This window comes from Acinonyx jubatus, chromosome B1 (assembly GCF_027475565.1).
Source record: "Acinonyx jubatus isolate Ajub_Pintada_27869175 chromosome B1, VMU_Ajub_asm_v1.0, whole genome shotgun sequence".
Lineage (NCBI taxonomy): Eukaryota > Metazoa > Chordata > Mammalia > Carnivora > Felidae > Acinonyx > Acinonyx jubatus.
Genome location: NC_069382.1, coordinates 188,806,565 through 188,834,531, shown reverse-complemented (window position 1 = coordinate 188,834,531; position 27,967 = coordinate 188,806,565). Strand labels below are relative to the sequence as shown.

The window sequence follows — 27,967 nt, the reverse complement described above, 5'->3', positions numbered from 1 at the left end:
CTTTAATTTCTAATATGGTGATTCTTGATAGCGATATTCCACAGAAGCAAAAGCGTTTAGGGGTTCTCAAAATTTTTAAGAGTGACGGGGGGAGGGGGTTCCTGAGACCAAAAACTTTGAGCACCTCTGGTCGAAGAAATGCAAATTAAATTTAGATATTCTGTTTGATCCACTAGCCAGGCTAAAATTTTCAAAATTAATAATATCAAGTGTTGGTAAGAGTACATACTCGGATTGCTTAATGGGTTATAAATTGGTACAGTCACTTTAAAGGACAATTAGGCTGTGTCTATTATAAGGGCTGGCAAACTTCTTCTATGAAGACTAAAAGAAGGGGGGAGCCTTATTTATATTTAAAGGCTTATTTATATTTAAAATAATTATATTTTAATGTTCAGTTGCTCTGCTCTTAAGTGCCTACGAAAGAAATACACCTGTATCGTTATCTACTATGGGCTGAGAATTGTTTTCATCAGTTTACATATATTAATCGACACAAAGGTCTTCGCAGAACAGTCTTATCAGGTAAATACTGACAGTTTCTCCATTTTATAGATGAAGAAACTGACGCCCAGAATGTTAAGTAACTCGTCTAAAGCCACGTAGCTAATACACAGATATTGGCAGAAGCATTACTTTGTATAGCAAAAATCTAGGAACAACCTAAACATTTAGAGACTTTAAACATCGTTCTGGTTGGGGCGTTTCCTCATATAGACTTCTTTAAGCGGTTTCCTGCCTTCATTTCTTCGCCCACTGAAATTTGCTGTTACATTCAAAGTGTCATGTCCTCAAAGCTCTGGTTGACCCGGCTGGCCCATAACGATCCCCATTCTTCCTAATCACCAGAGATGATGACAATGATGAAGATATAATCTCTGAAGTGTATGGAGTTTACTATTGCCTAAATAGGTCTTCTCATCCCCTAGCAAACCACCAATTGTTTAAGGCTTGGGAATAGATGGATCTTCTGCTCCCTTTTATTCCTTAGAGTCTGTCTCCATTTCCACCACCTCTGTCCAAGTCACCATCTTAACTTGTCTGAACCGAAAACCATCTCCAGATCGATGACCCCGTTCCCATCCTGCCTACCTGTGACCTGTTCCCTCCTCAGGATCTAGAGTGAGCTTTACATAATGTTAACTTTAGACAAAAAGAGTAGCCCTGAAACCTTCTAATGGCTTCTCATTGGATAAAATTATAAATCATCACCATGGGCTTCAAAGCTTGACTTCCTTTGACCTGACCTCATTTCCTACTGCCGTCCTGTCTCACTCAGCTCTGGGTTCTCAGTGTCATTCATTCCCTGTGAGGGACTGAGTCACTCCTGCTACAGAGCCTTCATGTATATATACGCTGTCCTCTCTGCCTGGAGACTCTTCCCTGAGATGTTGGCCAGGTCCGTTCTTCCACAGCATGAGGGTCTTGGCTAAAATGTCCCTTATCAGGGAGGCTGTGCCTGGCAATTGTATCTAGATGAGCAGACCACCTCCATCCAGCTCCTTTATTCTCTTTTCCCTTCCTCAGCTTAATCTTACCCCTTACCAGAATCCCATATGCATTCGTTTACGCTTTCTCCCCTCCCCCAACCTACAATATTGTCTGGGACACAACTGCTCCATAAATATATTGATGGAATGTGCCTCAGTCTCCTTCTAAAATGGAAAGAATACTGTCCCCCACAGGATTATTGTTAATAATTATTATTGTTTCATTCTTAAAGTATGGCAAGAAATGCCAGGCACACTGCTAAACCCTTTCCCTGCATGATCTCACATAATCTCCACAACAATCCAACCAGGGTGTTATAATCATGATCTCCCACTTTACAGATCAGGAAACTGAGGCTCAGGGAGCGGAGAGTCATTTGCCCAGGTTCACAGCCTGCGGGAAGTCATGAAGGTCACAGCCAGGAGCTGCCTCCAGAGTTAACTGGCGTAAAGAATGAGCGAACACGCTGGAAGCGTGGAGCTCTCTCTGAAGGCGCGGCAAGGCTCTTTCCATGACTGCTCCCCGCAGGGCTGCGTGCAGGATGCGATAATGGTCCCGGAGCCGGATGTGCGCCCGCGCTGACGCTCCAGGTGAGCAGGGCCTCGGTGCGTCACCGTCCCTGTGGGCAGGGGGGCCGAGGAGGTGGAAGAGGGCTTTTTCCCCACGAGGGACTTTCTTAAACAGACTTTGGGAAGGGTGTTTGCTGAGACCGTATTCTGATCAGATAACAATTAGACACTAATTCTTCTATTTTCGGCTGGCACCGAACCCGGTCCCGGCTTTATCGCCCGCTGGTTATCTGTGTCGCCTGGAAGGAACTCCGGGTAAGGTACAGGAAAAAGGCGGGGGTATTGTTGGGGCTTCCTGCTGGCCAGCACACTGGCCTATTGTTGCGTTTATTTTTTTAGACTATCACATCACAATTATTTTGGCAACATCCTTTTTCCATCCTGGACCCAATACAATATTTATTGAACTCTACAAACTGCGTCAACACGTGGTGCTTTCTGTATTGTTGCCCACGTTCTTTAGGACAGTTTTTACAATTCATTGCAAGACTGTGCAGATTGCCATGGGATCAGCCATCCCTCCACCCTCGAAATCATATATTTTTAAACCAAAAGAGGCCTCCAATAGGACCTTGCTCAACCACTCCATTTAAATAATAATAATAATAATAATAATAATAATAATAACAGAATAGCATTTCTTGAGATTATGATGTTCCAGGCACTAGGCTCTACATCATCTCACGTCCATGACTGTTGATCTATTTCCCATTTTACAGATGACAAAAGTGAGCTAAGGAAAGGGGGTGTCATTACCCTCTCAGTAAGTCACAGATGCGTCCTCTGATCTTTGGAAGCCCTCCTGCAGACCTCCTCCCTGGAGATGGGAGGAATTACTTGTCCTTGAAACATTTTGCCACTTTAACTCATGACCAACTGAGTTGTGTGAGTAATGGCCCTGCAGAGAGAGGATCCCATTCTCCTTGTCAAGACTGGTAGTAGTATGTGTGCATGATTCACCCGGGTCCCAGTTAATAAGAGCCCCTTAACTGCATTTTGAAAGCCCTGAGCAATATGGCAATATGGGAGCTGCCACAACACCTCATTCCTATTTTCCCGTCCTAATTATTTCTATTTGATTGCAGGGGTGAGCCTTCCCACTGGAATCAACATCGTGAGAAATATTCTTTTCTTCAGCAGGTTCACATCACTCATCACTTTTTCCCCCAACACTGTCACTTTGGATTCTTTAGCTGCGGTGTGACCGGATCCACAGACTCAGAGCCTAATTACTGAGAATGTGTAGGGGGGTGGGGGGAGTGGCCATCTTCATTTCCTTCAAAATAGGAGGCTGAGGCCCCAAGAGGAGGGTCCCTTTCTCTGGACCACACAGTCACGTGGTAGCAGAGGAGTCACTCAAAACAAGACAGGTAGCCTTTGTTGAAAACCTGTTATGTGATGACACATTTCATAATGAAATAATAATATAATAATAGAAATAATAAAAAAGGAAAGCTAATGGGGGGCGCCTGGGGGACTCAGTCGGTTAAGCGTCCGACTTCGGCTCAGGTCATAATCTCACGGTTCGTGGGTTCGAGCCCCATGTCGGGCTCTGTGCTGACAGCTCAGAGCCTGGAGCGTGCTTCTGACTCTGTGTCTCCCTCTCTCTCTGCCCCTCCTCCGCTCATGCTTGCTCTCTTTCTCTCTCTGTCAAAAATAAATAAACATTTAAAAAAAATTTTTAATGAAAGCTAATAAAACCTGAGCTTTTATCATTTGTCAGGTATTATGCAAAATGCTTAATGCAAATTTTAAACAAATCATCCTCCAATTTAAAGGCAAGTACTAACATCGTCCCCATTGACAGAGGGGAAAAATTCTCAGAGAGGTAACTTAGCCATGGGGATAGGATTCAACGACCCAGCCATATCTGTCAACATGGCCCTTGCTTTACTGCAAACATGGGGAAAATGCACATAGAATGCTACCCTCCAATGCCCTAACCTAGCTGAGAAGGATCTTCCTAACTATGGATTTCTGCTGAGACAAACACTGAGAAAGACAGATGGGTTTCAGTAGCCTGGAAAGTAATATTATCTGCCAGCCCCACAGGCACTTTCCCTTACCTGTAGTTTCCTGTACCATTTAAATACTGATGGGGCTTTTAAAAAATGTGTTATAGAAGGACTTCGAGACCAATTCAAAGCCTTGATCGTTTGGGTACATAGAGACCTACCGTCACAAAGAAAACCGAGTAGTCCTCTTGCATGAACGTATATGCAAGCCCTTCAGTTCAATGAGTATCATGGAGACCCAAAGGTGTCTATGTAACTGATCCAAATCTGCTCCAACAAAGAAAATTATGCCTGGTCATCTGTGAGTACAGAATGCCAGCACGATGCAAGTGGTCTGGTTTTAAACGTCCATGCCCTTATAAATAAGGCCCAAAGACTGCCACCCATCAGCTGTATGACCTCATACAACTCACTCCACATCTCCAGTCCCCAATTTGTGCATCTGTAAAAGTACAGATGGACTGGACAAAATGAATGGTCTCTCCCATCCAAATGCCCTATGGCTCCTTGACAGATTGTTCTACGATGATCTCATTCAAATAGCACTTGTTTCATGACCAGCCTATTCAATGAGAGACTCTATAATGCTGCAGCAATACTGGCAGTGATCCACAGTTGTGGACTAAGTCACAGTTGGTGAATGTATTCACAGTATATTCACAGTATATGTAGCAATATACTGATCTCAGCAACACTGTGGTTCTTTACTACATGGATCCATATCTGCCTAGTGGGGGAGGGGGAGAACACCCCAGAGGCATAACTATGGCTACATTAAAAAAAATCAATCTAAAATAATTTGACAAAAAGGTAAGTGCTAGTCCTGAAACAAGGATTCTGGTGCTTAAATGTAATAGATAAATTAACTAAAAGGACCCCCCCCCCCAACCACCACCACCAAGGAGTTTACTTCTGGAGAACTTCTTCCCATGCTTGTTTAGAAGTCTATAAAGAACATATGCATTAATCATGGAAAAGTTCAGAATGATTTTTGTCTTACCACTGGAGTCTTTCTAATATCTTCTTATATCTACGTTCCAGGTAAGGAAACTCGAGCACAGACTCACTACACTGATCAAAAGAGGTTAAATAAAAAAAAAAAAGACTGTGCAGATTGTGATGTTCCGTCCTAACCCAGCCAGTTCTACCCAAATCCCTGTAGCTCAGGGTTTCTCAAACATGGCACCATCGATGTTTGGGGCTAGGTAATTCTTGGTGTAGATGCCTGTCGTGTATGTTGTCTGATTTTTAGCGGCATCTCTGACTTCTGCCCATTAGATGTCAGTAGCTCTCCCCTCTGGTTTTGACAAGGAAAACTATCTCCAGACATTGACAGAGGTTCTGTTTTCAGGCAAAGTCACCCCAAGCGAAAGCCAGAGATACAGATGTTCAAAGAAGGACAGAATGGATAGTAAGTCTTCAGCTCCCCCGGACTGAGGTCTGGCTCAGGACTCCTCACTCCTTCCCAGGTGACTCCATTTGCTTCCAACTTTCTCATCAATACCAGCCCTCCTTCTAATCACAGTAGTGTCATGCTGAACCCCTGCTTTAAAACTCACAAGCCTTTCCTTCATCGGCTACAGAATCATAGTAGCTGCACGTATTCCCCAGACACACTATGCCTTGCCACTCCTCCTTTGCACATACTATTCCCTCTGCCCACAATGCTGTTCCCATCCTCCCAGACAGATACGGTGTGATTCATCCTCCTGAGCCAACGCACCTTCTATGAACATTCCACAGGTTCTCAAGAGCTATTAGAATTTAATTGAATTGAACTGAATTGACTTCTGGCTCAATTGCTGCAACGTCTTCGAGCTCCATTTTCTCATCTGTAGGATGGGCACAGTGATGCCTTCCTCACAAGGTTTTTAGGAGAAATAAAGCACATCAAGTGGCTGCCACATAATAAGCTTTCAATTTAAAGTTCTTTTATCTTGCTGTTCTTACCAACCCATGAAAATTGTTTTACAAGAACGGGCTCACTCTCTTGGCTACAAGATCTTCACATGTCTGATTTACAGAAATAGAACCAAAAGCCTTGAAGTCTCCTTATTTTGAATCCTGAGTAATATTCCACTTTTTTTTTCCATTTTTGGTTTTTGGATCTTTCCCCTAAATATTCGGAGACAGGAATACAAGTTGGATACCAGTGTAACTATAGAAACAGCCCTATCTTGTGGGAATCAAAAGAGCCCTCCAGCTCTGGCCCTGGGTGAGTTCTCTCTAAACAGTGCTATCTGCAACCCACACTGTTTGCAACTGTCAGTGGTTTTCAAAAGGCTTCCAGTTTCCCACGGGAATATAAGGAAATTGGAATTATTAAACCAAACGATAAGAGAAACAGGAACAATGCCACAGCCCTCCGCCCCTGAAGTCCAGCAAATTGGAAGTTCTTTGTGTAACACTTATAAGGATGCCAAGCCCTGCAGCGATTGGTCACCAGGAAAAGGAAGAGGACGAGGAAAGGAAAGAGGATACCGAGGGTCACAGCCACTTGAGCAAAGGAGCCATCCATCACCAGCGCTTCCCGGGCAGCACACACGTTTCCAGTCACAGAGGGCACCAGATCCGGCCGGCCAAGGACAGAGGAAAAAAACAGCCTTGCCTCGGCTTTATTAGTTAAGTGAACACACTCCTCAGGAGTATTGATGTATTGACTAATGATTCTGACATCCAGCGTGCTGAGAGCTTACATGTTTAAAGGGCAAGAGTTACAAATCAACAAGTTATTAATTTAATTCCTCTTTGAAAAGGCGCCAAAGGTAGAGAAAGCAGAACTGGGAGCGTGGTCACGTTTGCTTCAGTCTAACTTCACCCCCCACCTTCTCAGCTTTGTGAATCTTCAACACCAGGGTGTTGAAAGCAGAGGCCCCGGGCAGCAGGTCCCGGGCCCACAGATCTCGGTTTGGGCCAGGAACTTTGCATCCTTACCATTCACCTCCTGCGCCAAGGAGTGATGCAGGTGGGCAGCAAACCCCTTGGAGAAACACGGCTCCACAGGTGACAACCGTGTTCCGTCTCACTTGACAACTGTTCCCGGGACACGACTTCCTTCCCCTTTGTGCGGAGCTGGGGCGGTTGACTGAGTTCTGTCCAGGGTGGGGAGAAGCAGTCTGTACCACTTCTAGGCCTGGTGCAAAGACCTCCCAGACCATCCTCAGCCGGCCTGCGGTCGCCGGCTGGTGGGACGCAGAGGACCCCAGGGGAGCCCTGGGCCCGGGAGGCAGCACAGAGGTCCCTGAGCGATTAGGGGGAGCAGAGTCCCATCCCCACTCCCACCAACCCACACTGGACCGTCACGGGAGTGGGAGGGAGAGGGGGAGAAACCACAACTTGATTTTATGAAGCCACAGAGATTCTGGAATTTTTCTTAGCATAGTTAGTCTAACCTGCCAAATACACATGACTCTTCTCTCTTCTGCGATCTTATCAGAGCTTCGTTCTAAAGATGCAGGGTAGGGGCGCCTGGGTAGCGCAGTCGGTTAAGTGTCTGACCCTTGTTTTAGGCTCAGGGCATGACCTCCTGGTTTTGTGAGTCCGAGCCCCCAGCAGGCTCTGCACTGGCAGTGTGGAGCCTGCTTGGGATTCTTTCTCCCTCCCTCCCTGCCCCTCCCCTGCTCATGTTCTCGCTCTCTCTTAAAATAAATAAATTAATTAAAAAACAAACAAATAAATAAAGATCCAGGGTAAGTGTTTTAAGGGCAAAACTGGTAAACAAACAGAGGAAAGTCCAAGTTGATTCATGACATCAAAATCCAGTCTTACCCTCAGATATAAGAATGAGAATGCCTTAGAGTATCATAGGTCTCTTGGACTTTCTTTGCTCATCCCAGTTTATACCTTAGATCTCTACCAATTTTGGTGCCAGACTAATACAGTAAATGTTAGGCTCTGGTAAAATAAAGACCGAGGTAGGTAATTATCCCCAGAGAAATTAAAGGCCCCTTTTGGGCACCAGGAATACAAAGGAATCGGCCACAAAGCCAGGAACTAGGGAGCCATAGCCATCTCTTAGGAAAGACTTCACTTGGCCATCCTGAGACCCCCGTGGCCTCCATGAACGGGTACTCAGAATCCACTGCCCTCAGCCCTATGGCAGGAAGAGTCTGCCTTCGTAACTGTGTGACTAGCCTGATGTTTCTGATGTTTCAGAGCTCAGGACTCTCCACAAGTCCCGCCGGAGACTCATCCTGAAAGTCTTCACGAGCCAGGCCCAGCAATGGTGAGGATACCACACAGCCCTGGCCCTTCCAAGAGAAGGGCCATTTTCCATCTGGTGAATATGCCCTCGCCTATGAAGCCAGCCCTTCAGATGGAGGAGAAAGCGTCTCGAGCTCTTTCTTCCCTTTGGCTTCAAACCAAGTCAGCCTCACACCAGGAGAGCGGCTGAGGTAGAACATAACTCAGTTATATTCTAACTCAGTAGAGTTGTCTGTGGTCACTCTGGGAAGGATCCAATCTGACTTTGGAAAAGAGAAGAGAAGGGTCATTCGTCCCAGAGAGCTCAGGGATGGGATGATCCACTCACGCCTCCAGCCACAGTGGTCCTCTTCCTGCCCCACATGTGTCCCAAACTCGTTCCAACCTTCAAGTTTGCTCCTGCCTCCATCTAGAATATTCTTCCCCCAGACCTTCACATGGCCCATGCCTCTGCTTCCTGCAGGTGACCTCCACTTGAATGTTCCTGCAGCGAGATTTCCCCTCATCGCCATTTCTAAATCAGTTGCCCCCACCCCAGTCACTCTCTAACCCCTTGTCCCATTTTATTTTCCTTCAAAGGCTTTATCGCTCCATGGAAGTATAATCATTGTTGTTGTAGTCTAACAGGATATCTACAGAGGACTGGGTGATAAGAGCTAGAGAAAAGGAAGGTGATTGTGCAGAGGATTTTTTTTTCCTAAGTGCCGTTTAAAAACAATCAATACACAAAAAGGCATCAATATGGAAAGTGCACGTGAAACAAGGTTAATGAAAATGTGGGTTACAAAGCAGCACACTTCTCTTGCAACTACACTGGAAACGATTGGGATAAAATAGATACATATGAGATTTAGGTGATGGAATAATAAGTAATAGTTCTTTATTTTTTGAAATTCTACATACTACTTTACATTACTGTATTAACTTTAAGAATGCATTTAATAAATAAGTACATAAGTATGTAAATCAACTAAATCCCATAAATAAACCAAAGACTACTGTAACCTTGCAAAAGACTATAGCGGCTATCTGCCCTCACACCCTCATTTTCCAGATGAAGAAATGAGCCTCAAAGGAAAGTGAATTACCCAAGGTCACAGTGAAGATTAGTCAATGAAGAGAGAGAATCAAAAGCAGAACTTGGACTCCAGGCCCAATGCTTTCCCCCCTGCATTGTGTTTCATAGTCAGTCCGGCAAAGGAGTCTCTTGAGAAGGGAAGACCAAAGTAGTCGTAACCGTGCACATGCAGAGTCTAATGGAGAAACGTGTCTTGTTCACATGGGGCCCTCACTTCCTGCCTGAGACCTTCACCTTGGTGCTTTTCTTTAGCCCAATCACTTAACCTCTTTGGGGTTCTGTTTCTTCTCCTGAGACAATGATGATGATGATGATGGTAATGATGGTGGTGGTGATGATGTTGGTGACGATGATATCAACGAGAAGGAAGATAATGCTGATGATGTCACTGGTGATGATGACTGGTACTACCCTTTGCCAGGCACCATGCAGAGTGCCTCGGTGCTTCATAAAGATTGCTTCATTCAATTTCCATTCCACTATGAGGTGGGCATGGTTATCATTACTGTTATCACTGCCCCCTTTTATCAGGTAAGGAAGTGAGGCCTAGAGAATGTAATTAACTTCCCCAAAGATACTCAAGTAGTAAAATGATTAAAATTAGAAGTTAAGCTCAGGCAGACCAGCTACAGAAGTTGAATTCTGGTACACATATAGCAAAAATCCTAAGAAATGGTTTGCAAATGCCTGAAGTTTCAGGAAAAGTGGATCATGCTATGCCAACCCCACTGAAATGGAGGTCGCAATAGTGGCCAACCTTCTTCAAGAGAGGGAACTTGTTATGGACTTCATTATCTGTGTCCTCCCAAAATGCATATGCTGAAATGTTAATCCCCCAGTGTGACGACATTTGGTGACGGGGCCTTTGGGAGGTGATTAGGTCAATAAGGTAGAGCTTCCCTGATGGAACTGATGTCCTCATAAGTAGACCAAGAGCCGGCATTCTCAGCCATGTGAAGACTCAGCAAGAAGGCAGCTGTCCACAAGCCGAGAAGTGTATCTCACCAGACACCAGATCTGCCAGCACCTTGATCTTGGACTTCACAGCCTCCAGAACTATGAGAAACAAATATTTGTTTAAGCCACCCAGTCTATACTAGTTTTGTTACAGCAGCCCAAACTAAGACAGATGTTGTTCTAAAGAGAAAATGAAATCATAGGTATGATGGGGCTTCTGCAACTACCGTGTTCCATAAACACTGTGTAACAGCATTAATTTATCTAATCCTAATAACTTCCCAAGGTAGTTACTATTACTACCACGTTTCATTTAAAAAATGAGCAAAATGATTCATAGTCAGATAACTTAGCCAAGGAATGGTTGGCCTGGGATTCAAATACAACAGTCTGGCATTACAGCCTGAAATCTTAACCAGTGCATTATGAGTGTTTCTAAAAATTATGATTATTATTGAAGCAGGAAGCTCCTGGGTCACAAGAGTACGTTTCTGTGCTTCATCTCTTGAATTTGGAGTGTGGTCATATGTAGATACTCACTCTCCCCAGGGATGCCTTCGATCGTCCTCCACCCTAACAATATAAAGAGTACCCAGCTGTTGTCAGTTCCTCATTTGGGATCAGCCTAGAAGAGCAATGTGGAGATCCAAGAGAAGTACTCAGTAAGTTCCTTGAGTCGATTTCCCCTCTTGCCGCCTTTCGTCAGCCAGGCATCTCAGTCTTTGGAGACTTGTTCATTCAGGGTGACAGTGACATGAGCTGATGTGAGTGGGTGCCCACGCGGAAGGTCGGCCAGCAACAACATTTAAAATGAACAGGGCTGCTCCCCATGAGCCCAAATGCTTAACTGGCAAAAGCAAGTCACTTGTTTGTTCTTTTTGTTTGTTTTGTTTTGTTGCAAGACGGCTACAGAAACAAGCCACCAAATTCAGAGGCCAATAGGAGATGCAGAAGAGGCAGGGGATTCACAGTGTTTGAGGAAAAAAACAACATAGCAGAAGTGCAGAGAAAGCCAGGAATCTCCACATAGTCAATAGGCAGCAGAACCCACTGCATCCCTTTTCGCCGTAAGAAAAGGATTCGAAGCCTTAACTAGATTCAGAGGTTGGTAGAATCGGAAGGAGTCATAGATGCCACGTTGGTGCACTTCCTCATCCTACATGTAAGAAAAGGGATGGCCAAGAAGGTAATGACTCCTTCAAAGTCATAGCTGACTAAGGGCTCTGCATCTACGTAGAGGGTGGTGTGTGTGAATGGAGGGTGGCCTCACCTGGAGGGTGTGGAACCCTGTGGGTCATTCCCACTTCGCTTAAAATGGCCCCTCCACCAGGTGCAAAGTTCCTTTCTGATCTGCCCCATTATCTCTGCTGCCCACCCCCCTCCTCACGTCCACTCCGTGACCATAACCCCAACCTCCTGGTTTTTCTGTAACCTATCGAGCCTGCTCCTACCTGCGGGCCTTGGCACATACCTCTTCCTCTGCCTGGAATGCTCCTTCCTCAAATACCTACACGCCAACTCAGATCTGGTCCCTTATTATCACATTTTCAGGAATTTTGTGAGACAGTGGTTAGTTTACAGTTAAAGAAGTTACTATGTTAAAAACAAAGGTAATAAAGCTCAGCGCATCCGAATTATTTTGCTCCATCTATGACTTGCGCTTCTGAGGTTCTTTATGGGTATTGTATCAAGACGGTAGGAATACAAGCCCACGTCCACAACTTCATGTTGGTAGCTGGAAACCGGCCACCGTGGGCGGATTTACACCGCAGAAATTGGCACAAGCTACCAACCAGGGCTTGCTTTTTTGTTCCTCTAGATTTACCAAAGCAGTGGACAAAAATGCCAATAATGTAGATTAAGCATAAAAGTGTGGCATGCCAGTAGCCATAACGTTGTAACTAGCATGACATTTGAGGACCTATTTTTCCAGCGTCGGAAAACTCTTATCCTGTTCAGAAGAACAGGAACTCCTGACATTGATGAACGGGTGAAATTCAGATATTCATCTCTGTTGTTTCACTTTTTCTTATTCATTAAGGTAAAACACAATATCAGCCAACGTTCATGTCAGAACTACTCCTGCCGATTAAAATTATAGAAAATGATTACAAACAAGAGTTTAGCAAAAATCAACAAAACCATTTTGGGAGAATTCACTGGCCATATAGAATTTGTAATAAAGAGTATTGTGTATTTTATTACATATCAACTGTGAACTATCTATCTTTCTGTCAGCAGAATTTATTTTTAAAAATTCATATATGTATAACATATTTGTTTATGTATTTGTTTTTTAAAGAACTAGTTGCTAGTTATCAGCCCACCAGTGGTCTCTTGCATTTTGTCTGAGTCTCTGCTCAACCTCCATTGGCGCAGAGAAGTCTTCTCGGATCACATTAGCGGGGTCCATCAGGCTTTCTATCCCCTGACCCCTCTTTATTTGACTTCATACTGTTTTATCACTACTTAATGCTATGTCATTATGTATCTCTGTTTACCTGTTTATCTGGTTCCTCCGCTGAATTGTAAGTTCTAAAGCAGCAAAGAAATAAAAACAAAAATAATTTGTTTTGGTTACTGTCTATGTTTCCCTTTGCTGAGAATAGATGCCTGGTACATAGCAGGTACTTAATAAAAATATTTGAAAAAAAATGAATGAGTGCAACTGGCCTCCTCGGCTTCTTAGGTAAATTCGTGGCATCGTTTGCTGTAAGTCAATGCCAGCAGGACTCTAGACCCCTCTCATAGTGTTACGCTCAAGAACATTTGCAAATAACCTAGAAATCAGTACAAGAGGGGAGGAATAAAGAAAGAAAAAAAAAGTTCTTACAGCTTCTGATCAGTGTTGTGTAACTAGCCTGTGACTATCCTGTAACTTTCCATATTCCGTAAAAGGTGACAAGGTCTACAACTTCTAATGACATCTGTAAACAAAGCAGGGAAGCCGCCACCGTATTTGAACCAAGACCGGCCCCGTCCCCTGCGGGGTGGCTTTTCTGTATCTAGGCCACACACATTCTAAGAGTCACATTGACAACCGTGTGGCCAGGAAAGGCAACCAGGCAGGAGAGATGCCGCTGTGCAATGGGGAGTCGGGCAAGTCAAGAGATAGGCTGTCAAAAACGCTGTGAAGGAAGACAGCACGCGTGCCTATCCGGGGTGTCGCCACGGCACTGGACTAGCTGAGCCCCTGCAAGTAGGGAGCCCAGCGATGAGAGGACCGGGAGCCAGGAGCTGATTAGCTCCCAATATTGGGAGAGTGGAAAAGACAGAATGAACTTGTTCTGTACAAGCTCAGGAAAGGACTTATGACTGAAAGCAGCTAAAACACTGAGTTGGGTTTCATTTTTTCTATTCCTTCTAACAGCTGGAACTCTCACACAATGGGAAATATTGTCTGTTCACCCCGAAATTTTCTGACAAAACATACTCTTTGTCCTTAATGCTTCCTACACTTTTACCTTATACCTTAGGGAGAAAAAAAACCAAAAAACAAAACAAAACAAAAAAACCCAGAAAACAAATTATTTGAATTCTACAAAAGTTTTCTAAAAAAAGTAGCATTTTAACATTCTATAATTTGTATTTTTAGCAAATGCTTAGTCTTAAAACTCTATATTCTTTTTTAAATTAAAAAAATTTTTTCTGAAGTTTATTTAATTTTGAGAGAGAGAGAGAGAGAGAGAACACTCAAGCTGGGGAGGGGCAGAGAGAGAGGGAGAGAGAATCCCAAGCAGGCTCCCTGCTATCAGCACAGAGAGCCTGATGCGGGACTCAATCCCACGATCCTGGGATGACAACCTGAGCTCAAATCAAAAGTCAGATGCTTAACCGACCGAGCCACCCAAGCAACTCTCTATTCTAAGAAAACAGCAAGGGTGGCAGATAGCTTTTTTAATGATTTTCTTGCAGTATAATATACAAACCATAACATTCATGTGTTTTCATTTTTAGTAAATATACCAAGTTGTACATCATCACTGCAACCAGTTTGAGCATATTGTCCTCATGCTGATTGCAGGAACTCCTGCCCTCACACCATATCCACCCACATAATTGCTTGGTGTATATGTGTGGTCTTCTGTGACAGACTTCTTTAGCATAATATCCTTGAGGTTCGTTCATGCTGTAGCATGTTGTTCCTTTTTGTTCCTTTTGATGGCTTAAAAGTATTCCACTGAATGGATATACCACATTTTGTTGATTCATTCACCAATAAACAAGCATTTGGATCATTTCTGGTTTTTGACTGTTACGAAAAATGAATAGCATCATTTTGAAATATTTTCAACTCCCCGCATAAACCAGACAGAGTTGCGCCATACCAAAACCCATGGAAAATACTTACAACAAAATTAGAAGAAGATCAAAAAGGTGTTTAATTACATGCACCATGGTAATACATAGACTGGAAAGCATGTAGATTTTACAGTGCAGTTTTATCTCACACTTAATGAAAAAAAATGTTTGGGATATATTTTCAGGTGCGAAAGCAGGTTTCAAAATAAGAAGTGCAATAAAATTCCAAATATTTATATCTGTATATATTACATATCATAAATTCTATCAATGGCTCTGGGCTCTGAATTCTCAATGCATGTTTTACAATAAGACTTTAATTTACCATCTCTGTCACCATTGTTGTCATTGCACATATGCAGATATTAAAAAAAAAAAAAGAAGTATCAGAATTTGCAGAACAGGTGTAAATGACTTGGAAGAAAATGTAAGACAAAAACGGATCACTCTTTAACCTCTTGGAATGGATGTTTCAGAGTAAGAGTCAGGGCTATTGTACATCCAACAAGATTAGCTACCTTCCGAATACTGAATTCAAAATCAGGCAAGCTCCACATAATGCAAAGCCTGCTCAGAGCCCAGCACCAATTTTTTTTTAATGCATTATTTTGAAGAATGCTGTCTCACCAACACGTTTCACGGCACAGAGATTTTACTACATGGAAAATCTTGGACAGCTATGAGTCAAAGAACAACTCTGAAAAGTTAGACCCTGCATCTGAAAATTCTTAGGAATACATAACCAATTTATGTTCCTGTTTTCGTATGTACAAGAGTAATGTTGGATTTTTAGAACATGTCAAAGGCTAAAGGAGCTTTTTTAAGAAGTATAAAATAAAAATTCTGTGATAGGAAAAAATGACATTTGGGGGTGTGGTGAACTCCCAATCACAAGCAGGTAGGACAGACCGCTAACAAGTACGAGACATGCATGTTGGCACAGTCTGGGCAGGAAGAAGCAGAAGGAGGCTATAGCTCATTTGATGGCACAGAAAATAAGGGAACCAAGAATAACCAACAGGTATCCGCTGGAAAGTGAGGCAAACCAATTTGAAAATAGCAGCTGAAACTGGAGGAAAAACACTAGAAAGTTAATATCAAAAAAGTCCACTGATACTGTACAAGGAGGGGATGTGGCTGGGACAGGGCTTCTGGGCTGGCCGCAAAATTCTGATCTCAGGCATAGCCAGATAACCTCTTCCTAACTCCTTAAAGCTGTACAAAATTAACTGATTGATTTAAAAATAAATTTTTAGAAATTACCATGGTTACTTGATGAAAAGCAGATCCTGTGCCCTACTCCAGACTTACGATATCAGAGAGGATGAGAACAAAGCCAAGGAATACTTAAGACGATTCAAGTTTCTGCGGGGGGGCGGGGGGAAACCTCATGATTGATATTACTTAAAATTATTTTTAAAAATCAACTGCGTTTTGGAGTGAATCATAAGTTTAGTCAGTACCAACCCTTCTTCCAATTTTCTCAAAGGAATTTTTGTCCAACAAAAGAGCGTCTATCTAGAGCCATCTCCCGATCTAGACTGACAGAGAGGGAGGACTGTTTCTGGGCGATGACTCACCAGAGCTCTCCACCAGAAGGGCCGGGAAGGCCAGCAGAGTGAGGAGACATCCTGTTATGTAAGCCACAGCCAAGGACAGGCTCTCCCCAGGGAAGACAGGCTAACTTTAGGGGCGGGGGCGCTTGCTTATGAGGCACCTCACACACTAGCAATGCCATCATCCACGTAGGAAGCTTTAGAGTCTAGAAAGTAGATTCTCCTCCTTCTCCTCCTCCCGTCCTGATGTGGGATAACAAAAACCTCTGGTCATAGATAAAGGATACATAACAGGAGGAAAATGAGGTTCAGTGAGGGAGGCCAGATGCACAGAAATGGGGGGAGGGAGGGGCTGGAGCTTTGACCCACATCTTTGCCTCGGGTTCTGCTACCCACCTACTGGGCTCCCCGCCACCCCCCTCCCCCCCCACCCCTGCCCAGCCAACTCAAAGCCACAAAATCATCTTGCATTACCACGTTTTAGTTTGGATACACTGACTATGGAGACAGAAATTCTTAAGTACCCTATGTGCAACAATCTCTTAAACATTTAGTATTCTGGGTCTATTTCTTTCTCTGAAACAACTACCGAGTTGATTGATAATTTATGCAAGGATGATGTTCTGCTCATTTCAATCTAGGGGTACACACCTCTGCCCAATGTTGCCTCTAATTTTTCCTACCTCGTTTTCCTTGAAGGAGTCAAAACTTGGTAGATACAAAGGAGGAAGAGCAGCTAAAGCCTGAAGTGTAAAGATAAAGAGCCACTAAAGTCACCCAAATGTATCCATACTGCACCTGTTCTATATAGTACGTTTCTCCACTAATAGACGATCAAATGTAAATCCTAATGTACACTCCATTTTACATGCAATATGGGTTAGTTACTGTTGCTATGGAAACCTTCACTTTTGCATTTACTGATTCTAATTCTGTGACATTTGCTGACTTTAGTACAATGTAAAGTTTATAAATATAACATAAAGGTTTGCGGGGAGTTTTTTTTTTTAAGTATTCAATTTGCATAGATAATTCCATCACAAATCTCTAGGTACATTAGGAGGAAGGCATTAAACTGATGCTGGCTAACAGTAATCAGCAAACAACAGGCTATTTCTAGAAATAACTATGTCCATTGATCCCCAAAAATCTCCTTTCACTAACCAAACGTATACCATTGCATAAGCCTTCCAACCACGGATGCAGTGATAATTTTCCCGTATAGATTTGTAAAGTAATTTCATTTATTCAACACACTTTCGTATCTGTTACCTTATTTTCACCTTACCATCGACCTGGTGAGACAGACAACCGGGCAGTTTTGAGGAAAGAACTGACTTCGCTTTAGGGACTATAGTCGACCCTTGAGCAACACAGGTTTGAACTCCATGGCGCCTCTTATGCACAGGTTATCTCCCATAAATACCGTCCAGTACTGTATATGTATTTTCTGTTCCTTATGATTTTCTTAATAACAGTTTCTTTTCTCTAACTTACTGGATTAGAAGGATACTATGTGTACTACATATTCTGTACAAAACACGTTAATCAACAGTTTATGTTATTAGCAAGGCTTCCAGTCAACAGTAGGCAATGAGTCAGTTTTGGGGGAGTCAAGATGTATATGTGCATTTTCAATTGCACAGGGGTCGGCGCCCCTAACCTCCGTGCGGTTCAAGGGTCAACTCTACTTCCAGCCCGGAGCAAACAATCCTTTGACTTTCAATTGGAGCTTCATGGGGATCACTGAACAAATCACCCTCTTTTCCCTTTTTATTCCCAGTCTGAGTCATCCTTGCGTTTTTGAAAGCTAGCACAATTTCCACCCATGGAATAAATGCCTCCTCTCTAAATGTCCCTACATTGTTCTAATCCCTTGATTATTGTCACTTACCAGCCACAGAAACTAAGACCCATAATTATTATGCAAAAATATCAAGAGTCATCTAGCAATGAACGGGGACCATAAATGCATTGATAAAAGTTGATCGAACTGACATATAGTTATGACGTTCACCCAACACTTTTGAGGCATTCCCACAGGCAGGGGTGAAATGCTACCTCCCTGTTACAGTCACAAAGAAAGGAATGATTTTGCGAGTCTCCCCAGGGAAAGCCAGGATTCAGGGAGCCACGCACATACATATTTGAATATAAAAGAGAGCATGTACAAGAAGCATTTTAAGTGGTTCCATCAAAGCCTGTGCATGCAATGAAAGGAACAAATTTAACCAATATTTATTGAGCTTCTATATTGTGTCAGACACTGCTTAGCAATCGTAGAGGGGTGAAGTGTCTATAGTTGTACCTGAAGAAGGAAAGAGGGGGTGAAAGAAAACTATAATGCCATACTTAAGGCTTATAGCGGAAAGGAAGACAGGCCAACAAAATGGCAAATGGGTTTAAGAGAATCACAAGAGCTTTTCAAAGATAAGAGGCACTTGAAAGAAAACAGGACCACTAATCACCAAGAAGAAACAGGGAAATAATGAGACTCAAAAATGGGGAAGAGAATGAACTCAATCAATCTTTGCTTTAAAAAAAAAGAAAGAAAGAAAAAAGGCAAAGAATGTTGAAAACCTGGTAAGTAATAAAGATATCGTGAGAGTAGAAGGTAATCGAAAGCAAGTTGGGGGAGGAGCTTGGGAAATGCACAGCTCAGAGGAGGCGGATAAGGCTATGAAGGGGTTTGGCAGAACTGATGGACACAGAGGATGCTGCTACAGCCATTTCAAGTGGGTTCTGCGAAGCAGGCAGAGTGGAGAATAGTAAACCGTACACCGATTTACAGCTTGAGGACACAGGTCCATGCCGTTGACAAGAACGGATAGAGATGAAACCCAAAAAGACTCCCCGCTCTTATCCCAGCCTGGAGACCTCTTCTGCTCAAAACCATCCATAGTCCATCCAGTGCACCAAGCACTGTCCCATCCGTGCTCATCTGTCCCCTCTCCTGGTGGCCCAGTGCACGGTCATCTTTTTCTTGGAAAAATATAATAGCTTTCTCTAGCCTATCTTCTTGCATCTGCTATTACATGCTCCCAAATCGTTCTCCCCTCAGCAGCCTGAGCAATGTTTCCAAAATGCCATTCCAAAGCGGTGCCCTCTTTCAAACTCCCATTCAAAGGAGGACACCTCCCACTGCTCTTAGCATGACTTTCTAAATTTTATTTATTTATTTATTTTTAAGGTCTGTTTTTTAATTTTGAGAGAGAGAGAGAGAGAGAGAGAGAGAGAGAGAATCCCAAGCAGGCTCTGTGCAGGCCACCAATGCAGACAGAGTCCAATGAGGGACTCGAACTCACAAACCGTGAGATCATGACCTGAGCCAAAACCAAGAGTCAGATGCTTAACTGACTGAGCCACCCAGGTGCCCCAGCATTTTTTTTACAAAAGCCAAAACCCTTAACATGTCTAACCACAGTCAAGCATGATCTGTCCCAACATGTATCTTTAGCTTCATGATGCTTCTACGATCTCCTCCCTGTACTCTGCACTCCAGACAACCTGCCCCCCGACTACCACAGGACCTTAACGCTTGCTGTTCCTCGTTTAAAATGCCATCCTGGTGCCCCAAATCCCATTATTTTTTATTTCAGAGAGAGAGAGTGCAAGAGTGCACACAAGCAGAGGAGGGACAGAGAGATAGAGAGAGAGAAACTTCACCAGGCTCTTCCTTCAGTGCGAGCCCAACACAAAGCTCAATTCCACGACCCTGAGATCTTGATCTGAGCCCAAATCAAGAGTCAGACGCTCAACCAACTGAGCCACCCAGACACCCCTGTTCTTTCAATCTTAGCTGAAACTTCACTTCCTCAAAGAAGGCTTTCCTTACTACTGCTCCCACCAGCACTGACCAGGTTTCTTTATATTATGCTTTCCAGAAACAAGCTTGATTTCTCTGATGCATTTATCACACTGTGTTATATAGTACACATTGTATTTTGTTTAAATGTTCATGTGATTTAATAGAAGGACTGAATATAAAAAAGGAGTTGAGATACATATACAATAGAACACTAGAGGACATAAGACGTGCTACTTTTAATGCACTGCTTTTTTATTAAAAGTTATTTTAGACTTCCAAAAAGACTGCAAAAATCGTAGGGTTCTTCTATAACCTTTTCCTACCTTCGCCTAATGTCAGTATCTTGTATATCTGTACCACAATTGCTGCCACGAAGAAATTAGCATTGGTACAATACTATTGACTGAACCACACATTTTTATTCAAATTCTGCCAGTTTTCCCACTAATGTCCTTTACCTGCTCAGGATCCAAACCAGATTCCTACACAGGATTTAGTTATCTTGTTCCCTCAGTCTCCTCCAGTGAAGGACAGTTCCTCAGTCTTTCCTTGTCTTTCACATTTAACTATGCAAATCCAAATGTAATGTTGAGTTTTTAAAAACAAATGAAACGGCATAAATGATAACATAGTCCGCCAACCATGCGATGATAACTGTTTATACTGAATGAAACCTTACTGCTTGAATTATTTCTAATGTTCTTTCTGGTCTGGAAGTTTGGTGTCAGTGTATGACAGGTCCTGGGTTCCAAAGTATGTCAATCAGTGTCCAAATTCCAGATCTGTCCCCTGTGACCTTTATCACCACATAGTACACATTTTACACGTTATAACTATATCAATTTCTGTGATCATTTCCTGGCTGTATACCTCCCTGACTTGGTTGTACGTTTCCTACAAGAAAGGCCTGTGTCTATTTTTATGCACCACCGTGTGCTAAACATCCTGGTCCCTACTCAACATAAATACCATACTGAATGAGGAAATGAATAAGATTTTAATGGATCTGCTCAAGAATACGTTATGGTTCCTATCATTACAAAGTGAAATCCAAACTCCTCGGCCAAGCTCTCAAGGACCTTCCTTACCACTCTCTCTCATAGCTGAGAAGACAGACATTTAGCAGGAGAAAGCATGATGGTTAATTCCATGGGTTAACTTGACCAGGCCACGGAATGCCAGATTATCTGGTTAAACATTCTTGCTAGGTGTGTCTGGGAGGTGTTTCCAAAAGAGACTGGCATTTCGGTTGGAAACCTGAGGAAAGCCGAGGCCCTCCCCAGTGTGAGCGGGTATCATCCAATTGGGTGAGAGCCGCAGAACATGGTTGAATAAACTTCCTGACTCATTGAGCTGGAATACTGATCTTCTCCCACCCTTGGTCCTCCTGGTTCTCAGGCTCCAAACTGGAATCTAGACCACTCGCCTTCTGACTCTCGGGTCTTCAAACCACATCACCAGCTTTCCAGAATCTGCAGCTTGTAGATGACAGATCATGGGACTTCTCAGCCTCCATAATCACATGAGCCAATACCTTCTAACAATAAATGTCTTCCTAGATAGATAGAGATACAGAGAGAGAGATGAGAGAGAGAGAAAGAGAGAGAGGATGAGAGATATCCTAATAGTTCTATTTCTCTGTAGACCTCTGAATAATGCTGAGTGGGCAGAGAAGGAAGGGTGTGCCGCTCAGAAACAAGAAGCAAATTTAACAAGTCTGTGAAGCCCCGTTCACACTGCATTCTGTGGACCATGGCACCCAAGCATGGGATGGATGAAAATGGTTTCTCTTTCAGACATGCCATCTCCTTCACACCTGCAGACACTTCCCCGAGCAGAAGTCAGGCAACTACATCCTCTTCCCACCCCATACCTATTTGCTTGGTGGCACCTCAGGCCTTTGTTCCTTCCAGCTGGAAGGACTTCTTCCTCCAACAAATCCAAATGCTATAATTTTCTTACAGGACCGATTCAATTCCAACCTTCTCCGTGACACATAGCACAAACGCTCTACTGTAGTTATTATATTATAATGCCAGAAGACAATTTAGCACTTCTTTAAGTGTCCAATCAATATTTAGTGGAGATCAGTCAGATTCCAGGTCCTGTATTAGGGCCTGGATGATTAAGTTAGATAAAAACAGGACTTCTCGTACCGTCGGGCACTTTCCACGCTGGAAAGAGACAACTGGCCGAGAGAATAGGAAGAGGGGGCTGAAATCCAAAACACTTTGCAAGGTAGTTTGGGGCCGGTGTCTGCCTGACAGGAAAACCAGAAAGCTTTCCATTTGTACAAAAGGACCGCAGGCTCACCTGGAGGAGCACCTTTTACTAATTCATATAAACATGTCCTATGGGCTGCTGTGCCTGGAACGACACACATAGTGTTGTGTGGAACTTACAGCTACCTTGGGTTTAAAATTCTGAGCTTGTTGTTTCTCTCATATTTCTTATTTAGTGAAGAAAGGTCTACAGCATTTCTTTTGCACTTGGCCCTGTGCTCTGGGCCTCAGTTTCTTCATCTGTAAAGTGGGGCACTGTCTTGAGAGTCAGTAGAGTTGAGAAGTGAAGATCAACCGTGGACTTGGGTGCACCCGGGTTCAAGCCACCGTGTGATTCCTGCTCACTATGAAACCCTGCGCAAAGTACTAAACCTCTCGCAGCCTCAGTTTTTTCATCTGAAAAATGGAAGTAATAATACTACCCATTACTAATATTATGATTACCTAATAATCCTACCAATACTATTGGTGTGCGGCTTGAGACAATGATGTAAAGCACTTAACTATGAGACTGGCATGAAGCAAACGCTCAATACATGTGCACTTGATTTTCATTGTTCCTGCTGTTGAATTTTGCAAGATTCTCAAAATTCTCATTAAGTCTCTGCCTTCAATTTTATGGATACCTAACCATTCAAGACTTTGCATGATTTGTTTCTTCCTAAATTTTTCTCAGTATTGTCTAGCTAGATGGTGGGAGGAGGGGGGATTTTTTTTTTTAAGATTCGCTAAGTAACACCCTAAAAGTTTCATGGAAATTTCTACATTCAACACCCTGGTAAGGATGAGGTTTTCTACCCTACACGCAGACATTTTCTCATGACCAAGGAAAAACAAAAGGATTATTTTTGCTATATCTTGGCCTTTAAGCAGACTTAGAGAGGTTGCCTTTTTTCTTTCTCTCTCATCGGAGGTTTAGATTCTAATAGGTTAAAAGGCCTGGTTGCAACCATCACTTTAATGCTGCAGCCATCACTTTAATGCTGCAGCCATCCCTTCGATCTGCCGCCATCACTTTCATTGCTGCAGCATCCCTTCAATCTGCAGCCATCACTTTAATGCTGCAGCATCCCTTCAATCTGCAGCCATCACTTTAATGCCGCATGGCTTTATCTCCCTGGGTTTGGATGCTTAAGCAGCTCAATTCCTCTAAAGATCACCAAACACACAGCATTGTCAAAAAGTTAGTAAGAGTGCCCTAGATTAAAACTATGAATATTTGGGTCACAATTTACTACATATTATAAGCAACTTAGAGTGCGAACATGCACATGTATGAGTGCATGTGCGCACATGTATGCATGCATGTTTTATGCATGCTCGTGTGCATGTGTATGTGTGCACGTATGTGTGTGTTACAATATTGCGGTTTCTGCTGGGATGACTTCTATTCTCACTGTTCTCAACAGTCTGGTCTTGCTTATCAGGAGTCACCATACACCCCTACACTGTAAGTAGATGTTTAACTGGCTGCCTTCCCCACTAGGCTATGAGCTTCCTGAGGGCAGGGTATGCTTGTTGTCCTCCATCATTGAGCACGTAATTAAAAAAAAAAAAAAACTCAATCACTTATTGAGGGATGAATAAGCCAATGCAATCCCATCATAGACACTACAGGGTGCCACAGTAAATGCTACGTCTTTAATAGTTTTAAAATCAAAGCCATCATAAAAGTAACAGCATTCTCTCTTTTCTCCTTTTCCCCTGCCTCCACTTAAAAAAAAAATCACAGGAAATATAGAATGAGGACTGGAAACCGTTCCCCACTGTTTCTCTCCCCACCCCCACTCTCCTGTTATACCAAGAGTATCTGGTATCCCTTCAAGGAGGTCTCCGGAGACCTGGTAACACTATATATATGGTTAAGCTCCTTGGAAATACAATGGACTGAATTAAGGTAGAGGTTTCTAACTGTAAATGTCTTGACATATTTTCCTTGCAGACAAATGCCTGGAAATATAATAAACTATATTTTAATGTTTATTTGTCTCAAATACAGGGCTTTTTTTCAACAGACAAATGTGAAGTTTTGAGTCCAGAAAAAAACAGGTTTAAATCACCACCCAGCAAGCGGTTTTTAAAATAGTACACACAAGTGATCATTTCAAAGCAGTTTAATGCACTTAGCCAACAGGCATTAACAGTCTTTGCAGAATAACCTAACACCTTAAGCTTATTTTCTAGTCTTGGTTCAGATGAATTTTAACCTTTCTTAAAAAAAAAAAAAAACTGACAGTACAGGGCACCCACTGATCTCTGTAATTTTAGTACATCCTGCATTTGCATTTTGTGGTTCTTTTATCATGACCGGAAAAAACAATCCCTGGACCTTCTTTCATGCACAGTTAAGACAATGGCGCTCACAGCATTTGGAGATGAAGTGTGGTTCTCCAGCTCCGGCCGGTTGGTGAGGAAAGGCAAGGCGTTGTGACTCAGCAAGTTCCCCTCAGCAATGAGGGTGGGAGAGAAAGAACAGGAGGCTTGACACAGAGTCAATAACACATTATTTACCTCGATTTTATTTTTAATGTGGTAGATTAAAAACAGAAGCAAATAGTCCACCTAATGGGAGTCAGAGACTCTGGGGCCGACAAAAGACACTTGCCATTCACATCTCGTCTACGCCAGAGCTGTTGGAAGAAAAATCAGCCTCGGGAAAGGGAAAGATTTATCCAAGGCCATAGGCTCACGTTTGGGGAGGAAAGTAGCTATGAGAAGAGTTCAGGAAACCCACCCCTAAAATGAGAACAGTCTACAGTCTCCGTGACATCGCATCAGATGCCATGGAGGGAAGGGAAGACTCGTTACCCAACACCGCCCCTGTCTTGGCAATTTACCTCCATGGTCCCACTGAGTGTTCAAGATGTGCCTGATGTTGATGGATTATTTCTAGCCTGCCACCTTGGAAACTGGGTTTCTGAGATTTGTGTTCCCCGTCCTGGACGGGGTAGGATTTCAAATCTCTCCGTCTTGTCTCTCCCCACTCTGCCTTTTCACTTGACTAACTGCCACATTGCTATGGGGTCCTCTTGCCAGGCTGGCTACCACGTAAGGAGGTTTTCCCAGAAGGCATAGTGCATCACTTCTGGTTTCCCAAATCTGTCAAAGGCAGAGGGAAAAGTCAGGGCTGGAGACATGGGGACCCATCTTCTAAAATGACTGCTAAAAGTTCCATGAACCACATCATGGGCCTCACTGGTACACAAATAAAGTGGCCCTGGGCAAGTTACATAACCCCGGCTCACGGTAATTTTGCATCTTTAGAAAAAAATGCCATGAAAATCCATCCTTTGCTTCAGACACACTGGGCTAAAAATATCTCCATCAGCCAGTAACTGTGTGTAATTTTTCCTTTGTGCATCTCCCCATTCACTGATTCCCTTCTCTCAGCAGACAAGTATGTTCCAAGACAGACCGCTAGTCCCCCCTCCACAAAGTGACCAGAGGGATCTTGCCCAAAAGCAGATCAAAGTGACACACACACACACACACACACGCAAAAAAACTACCTTTATCAATTCCCTTTGTCCAATACGGTAGAAGCTAATGTTGGTTTAATCTCTACCATGTATCAGGTGCTAGTCTAGGGACCTGACCTATGAGCCTTATCTCATTAAATTCTCCAAAACAATCCTGTGAGGTGAGTACTACTGTGGTATCATTTTCCCAAAGAGATAACCAAGGCACAAAGAAACTAAACAATCACATCAGGGTCCTGCTTGTACTTACCGTGTGAAGTCCAGGAAATAAATAGTCTCTCAACGATGAAGACCACACGTTGGCTCAGCACACCAAGGCCTTCACCATCAGAATCCCACTTCCTTTCCAGGCTTATCTCCTACCACCCTCACCAACCCCACCCGACACGAATACATACATATTGACCTGCCTCCCCAGACCCCGAGCCTCAGCCATGCCCAAATCCTCACTCTTCCTCAAACAGGATATCGCCTTTCAAAGCTCAATTTCTTTGCATGTGCTGTTCCTTCTGCCAAAGGAACATTTCTTCTTCCCGCCATTCTTTTCAGATTGGCAAATCCCCCCTCATCCCACAAGACCCTCCTTCCTACAGATCCTTACTGTGCCCTCGCTAAACTCCTTCCCTCTTCATCTCTAGGCCAGTAAATATCACATAAGGTAAGTGTCCAATATCCACTAAACAAATAAGCCATAGTAATGATAGTTAATACATACAGAGGAGAAACGCCATGCTAACCACTTTGTAAGAATGATCTCACTCAATCCTCATAAAAACCCAAAGACATAGTTTCTGTCATCAGTCCTACATTACCCGGGAGGGCAACTGAGACACAGAAAGGTAAGTTAATTCACTCAAGTTCATACAAATAGTAAGAAAAATAAGTCTGCATGACTCCAGAAGTTAATCATTTAATGCCAGTGCTGGGGAGGGTATTGCACACCACGACATTGTAATCGAAGCATATGTGTATGAAGCTTATCTATAAAATGTATATTACCCATATTAAAACAGTGATAACTCAGAATCTAGTTACAAAATGGCTGTCTCTGTGAAATGTGCCTTTAAAAAAAGACCACTATTGGCCACAGAGAATGTAAATTGTCATGATGGATACAAACATGAATAAGATAGTACCTGACCCCAAGGATCTCTTCGATCCAGTGAAGAAAATAAGATAACATTGCATACAACTCATGACACAGCCCACTTTTTGAGATATCACTTTTCTCCTTGAATCGAATATATGTCCTTCAAACGGTGTCATAAATTAACTTGCTATAGCCCAGCCTACTGGTTCTAGATCAACACTAACTCTTAACATTAATTCAAGCTCCTTCTTCCCGGTATAAATTGTGCAAAATCTTTTGATTTATAAACCTTACACAAGGTTGCATGCCTGCTGCCTCTTGACTCAGAAAAAATACAAGAGAAAGAAGAACAGTCAGGGGGAGGGGGGGTGGGAAGGATCTGCCTTCAAGCAGGAGGGAAAATCATTCTTAAAAGGAGACAGAGAGCTCTCAGTGAGGATTTCTGACTAGTGTTACATGCTAATGGTAACCATAATAGTTACCACAGCTAAGTCCTCAGTACCAGTATCCTATCTCAGAACTGGGGGACAAGACAGATTGTTAAAAATTCTCCTTCTTTGAGTTCAAATCATGGCACAAAGGAGCCAGACAATTTTTTTAATATTTAGATGCTATCTTATGTTTCAAAACATAAGCATAAGTGTAAAGAATTCAGGGAATTCATAATATATTTGAAAAAAGTTTAAGAGCGTGGTGAAACACTCCTAATGTTAGTTTAGAAAGCTGGATTCAAAAGGGCACCCACTATGCTCCTAAGCATGAAAAGGTTGATACACATGCTTGTGTGGATTCCATGTGCATACTAATATGTTAACAGCCATTTTTGCTTGTATTTTAGAGAAAATGTGTATATGCCTCTTTGCACATTGCTGTATTTATAAACACTTTATGTTAATAATGCACCATGTTTTTAAAATTAGAAAAATTAAATATATGTTTTAAAACATATACAACTTAATTTTAAATAAATTGGCAGAGAAAACAATCATAAATTCTAAATTCTTTTATTTTTTTTTTAAATTTTTTAATGTTTATTTATTTTTGAGACAGAGAGACAGACAGAGCACGAACAGGGGAGGGTCAGAGAGAGAGAGGGAGACACAGAATCTGAAGCAGGCTCCAGGCTCTGAGCTGTCA

The 27,967-nt window shown here is 42.8% G+C and overlaps 1 protein-coding gene and 1 long non-coding RNA gene across 11 annotated transcripts in view; one reads left to right on the top strand and one right to left on the bottom strand.

Moving 5' to 3' along the window:
- Window positions 1-27,967, bottom strand: part of LDB2 (LIM domain binding 2) — a 380,642-nt gene that overhangs the window by 340,124 nt on the left and 12,551 nt on the right. The gene's annotated exons all lie outside the window — the stretch shown is intronic.
- LOC128314587 (uncharacterized) lies at window positions 2-8,485 on the top strand. Its single transcript, XR_008296407.1, has 3 exons — window positions 2-5,544; window positions 5,819-7,040; window positions 8,231-8,485. It is a non-coding gene; the product is annotated as an uncharacterized LOC128314587 (long non-coding RNA).